Below are 4,756 nucleotides of genomic sequence, written 5' to 3' on the forward strand. Positions count from 1 at the left end.
CTCCATGAAACTATACCTGAGCAGGTGTTGATTCACTATGCCTGAGAAGGGGTCAAACAACGATCCTAGCTTGCATCTTCGACAAGGACACATTATATCCTTTCGCTTTTTCGATACATGTCGGCCGTCGCGCGTTCCACGTATCTATCCACGACGCTTTCCCTCATCGCGATGACCATCGCCGCCTACAAGACAAGATAATTGATTACACCGCCGTCTCGGTTTTCACGGAAAAAATTCGGCATGACCTTTGCTAAATATTGTCATGCTGGAGTTCCAAAAATTCGCTGGAACGGAAGTTAATCAACATTCCGGCAAAACATTGGCAACTCAATGTTCCTGCACACGTCAACAAATGCAAAACAATGCATTTACATATATGGAACCGCATCTTTTGCCATCACTAGTGACATAAAACCGTGAATTTTCACCAACTCATGAACATTCCACTCATTAGCTATATACCTATTAGTTGACGCGACGTCCAAAAGCACCGGAGAGACGCCACACGTCGACTTTTATGCTCGAGAGATCTAGAAATAGCTAGATCTAGTGGAAAAGGTGGTGGGAGGAGATAGATCTAGATCTAGATCATGCAAATCATGCTAGAGGGGCTAGGTAGTGCATGATTTGCTCAAATACATCATATTTTGTTGGTTGAAATAGCTAAAATGGGTGGGGGAATGAGATAACAAGTGCTTGGGTTGATTTTCCATCACATATGAGTGTGTGAGGGTGGTGGTAGGTGGCTGGTCGGGCTAGCTAATTAAATGGCCAAGCCCAGGTTACCGCCGGCGCCAACATGCGCGTTTGCCAGCGGTAGGGCCCATTACCGCCGGCACCTACGGCCCACAAACGCCGGCGGTAAGTGCAGGATGGGTGGCCCACCCAGCCACTTGTTACCCCCGGCATTTGCATTCTCGGGTTCGCCGGCGGTACAACCAGCTACCCCTGGCGATTCGGGCATAAAACGCCGGCGGTAAGGGCAGGCTGGGTGGCCCGCCGAGCCACTCATTACCCCCGGCATTTTCATTTTCGTGTTCGCCGGCGGTAAAGCCCTCACCCCCGGCGCCTTGCGTTCAGCTCGCCGGCGGTAGGGTTAGGCCACCCTGGAAGATCTTACCGCCGTCATTTTCAAACCGTACTCGCCGGCGGTAAGGAGTGCTGCTATAAGGCTTTCCCTAGTAGTGATAAAATGTTCGGCGCGCCCCAAAAATTAAAGGGACGCTTTGGAGGACGCAATTGTTGATGCTCCAAGTTAGTATGTCAGTGGGCACCTATTTTCGAACGGATCGGCTGATCTGGACATAGTATGACACGGGACACCTCTTTTAGGTGCAATTAGTTGTATTTTGGTGGTGATAAAACTTATATATTTCTCTAGAGGCCCTGCATGTAATGGCTGGTAGCCTTGGCTCAATTATCCCAAACATTTGTACCTCTAAAGGGCTTGTTTGTTTGCTCCTTCTTTGGAATAACTGTTGTCGGAGTAGTATCTAAAGTGGTTCATGATGGACATATTTATCTGTGAGAATAGAGCATTATTTTTGTTGCCAAATACTAGTGTTGGAGATAAATTGTTGTCGGTCAAATGAATAATGTGTTGTCCACAAATGACTTTGATCTGAAATATTCATACTGCTGGAGTATATCCTTGCTTTATGCTGCTGGACCAAAATTACCAAGGGGTGGATGAGTTCTTAGCAGATGCGTCGGGCGCCGCTAACAATAACAGGCCATAGTCCCAGCCGCCGTTTTCACAACATCCGGCGGTGGCTCATTTGAGTGTACGGCTACTAGGACTAGGAGGTGATGCTCTCAAGTGCAAGGGATCGCTCAAATTTTGATGAAAAGTATTACTCAAATTTATAATTCGACACAAGAGGAGAAAACGAGAATATCAGTATGATTTTAGCAATTCCGACTTCGCTCTCAACCACACATGTGTATCAATATTTTAAAAAAAGCAAGTGGTGATTATTGCAGTTGAAACAAAGCAGTAAACAGTAGCAGTAGATTCCGAGTTTCACCGGAAGAGAAAACTTGTAACTTCCAGTGATTAAAAGCATAGGCATGAGATACTAGCGGCAAGCAGCATAAATAAGATCGATCATATAATGCATATATAAATAACATATGTTTATCTCTAATTCTTTGTGTGTCTCAAATTTAGTTGTGCGTACTAGCCAGGAAAATATATTGTCCTACCTACCCATTTCACCGGGCCTAACTTGGAACTACAGGTAATTAAGGTATACCCTTTCGAATAGCCCATAACAATGCATTAACACTTCATGAACACACATAATCCTTAAACTAAAACATATCCCCCTTGATATCCCCATCTGTCACCTTGGGGATCGCAGGATCAACATAATAGTATGTAATACAGTTTACAAATAGATACCAACACTCATATGTATGATAAAGCAATAGGAGTTCAATACTGAAATTATGTCACTCGGGCCCTAGTAACAATCATTAAACATAGCAATAGTGCATCAACACCCATACATGAATATTCTCAAGACAAAAACCTTAAATCTCGACTTCTATGAATTATTACATGATCAATCTCATCCAATCTCCATGCACATCACATGCCTACAGAAAACTAATCACACATGGTGATGGAGAACAAGCACATGGTTGGTCAAGATGGTGTTGGCGATGATGGCGGTGAAGAAACCCTCGAAATCCCCCTCTCCGACGTGGAGACTGGACAGCATGATCAATCCGATCCCGAAAATAAAGATCATGGTGGTGGTGGCGCTCTGGTTCGTGAAAAGTCCTCTCCTCTTTGAGGCGTAGGTTTTCGAGGTATATAAGGACGTGCCCCGAAGTAGAGGCCGAGTTGACGTCCGAGGCCCAAACGGGCAGAGACGCATCAACAATTGAGGTCACAATAAGCCCAAATTAACGTAGTACTTGGCCAGCGATCTCAGGGGCAGGATGGAGATCCTGCATTCGATGCTATCGACCCGCAGCAATCTCAGCACCGGAAAAGCAATGTGGCTTCCACGCAACTCGACACAGGTGATGATCAGGTGATTGTTGGATCGTCGCTACCCCATCGATGATACCACAGAGAGCCATCCTTGTGAGCTGCATGTCAAAGTTGTGAACATAACTATAAATGCGGTGGTTGGCTATGCCTTACCTACAACAACTTACCATTGTCGTCCAGATAGCAACGCTATAGCCGGGGTGGACGAAGTGATGGAAGGATTTGGGCCGGTGAAGCTTGACCACCTGTTGACTGCCAAAACCCACCGGCGGGCAGCGGCCTTGTCAACACCGTAGAGCCGGGAAGAGCATAGAGCTGCGGCTGGCTGAGACCCCTCCGAGCGACGGCCCGCAATGCTCTTCTGGTCACACGCGGCGATGCGAAGTGCAAGGGCGTGCCACCTGACCTATACCTGGCCAGGAAGGTGATGGGGATGCCTCGCTTAGTTTCTGCGGGGCATACATGTAAACGTTAAATACGAGCCTCGATCGGCTCTCGGGTTATCCTGTGAATCGGCTCAAAGAGCCGATCCACCCATGATTCGTACGGGGTGCACGAATACTTGGTGGTCCTGCTTGATCAAGATAGAGCTAATTAGATCTACGACGATTTAGGGTTTTCACCGCATAATCGGATCATCCTACTCCGGGTTGGGCCTCGCGGCCACGCACGGTGCTCGTAAGCCGATCCTAAACAAGGCCTAAAAACCAACATGAAGTTGATCCTCGGAACATCCTGTTTAGGACTTGCGAACGCCACCCTACGTGCCACTGGATCCTCCCCCCTTTGTAAGGCCTAACTATTGCAGATATTAAACTAATCCTTGTAGAACAAGGAGCAATCGTAACGGATCAGATCTACTAAATAATGATCAAGCGGGGTGCCGCCCCCACACCTGAGATAGGTGTGAGGGCGGCTAGATATGCAAGGGTTGCACTACGTAAGCATGCTTAAACGAAGAACAATGCTAACCCTAACACATCTAATGATAACTACGTTGCTCGCCATCAAAAGCGCTTCGATACGAGCAACGCATGAACAACGTGGGGCTTGTGCTGCCTAGATCGCAAGATGCGATCTAGGCAGCATGTCGCTTACCCGATAGAAACCCTCGAGACGAAGGAGTTGGCGATGCGCCGAGATTGGTTTGTTTGGGGTTGAACGTGAGTTGTTGTTTATTCCATAAACCCTAGGTACATATTTATAGTCCAGCGGACTTTCTAATGTGGGCGTGCACCAAACCGTGCACGAGTAAGATTCTATCTCTAAACTAAGATACGATCTAATATGTTACAGATACACGGGCAATTAAGCCCAACTTGGTATAAAAGGCCGATTCACGTAATCCTCCATGTATATTTCTTCACGTCCATCTCGATCGCGGCCCACCTCCTGATTTGACCAAAATCTGGTGATAACACATGCCCCCCTGGTTTTGGCAATGATAATTCCAAAACCACTCTGTTTTTCCTTCGAAGGGTCATGTCATGGCAGAGCAGAGCCGTTACAGCATCCGTCATCATTATGCCCTGTCTTCTCAGCTTCTCTACAAATTCTGACAGCTTTGGCGTCGATTCCTTGGAAGCTGTAATGGCATTAAACCTTCACCAGATTTCTCATTACTTAACCGTGCCGACTGGTTAGCTCTCTTTATCCTCTATTCCATCCCAGCCATCGGCACCAAAAAACCCTCTCCTCCTGTAACAATGTCTTCCTCTTCCTCTTCCTTCTCAAAACTCTTCCCCCAAT

Source organism: Lolium rigidum, chromosome 5 (genome assembly GCF_022539505.1).
Source record: "Lolium rigidum isolate FL_2022 chromosome 5, APGP_CSIRO_Lrig_0.1, whole genome shotgun sequence".
Taxonomy (NCBI): domain Eukaryota; kingdom Viridiplantae; phylum Streptophyta; class Magnoliopsida; order Poales; family Poaceae; genus Lolium; species Lolium rigidum.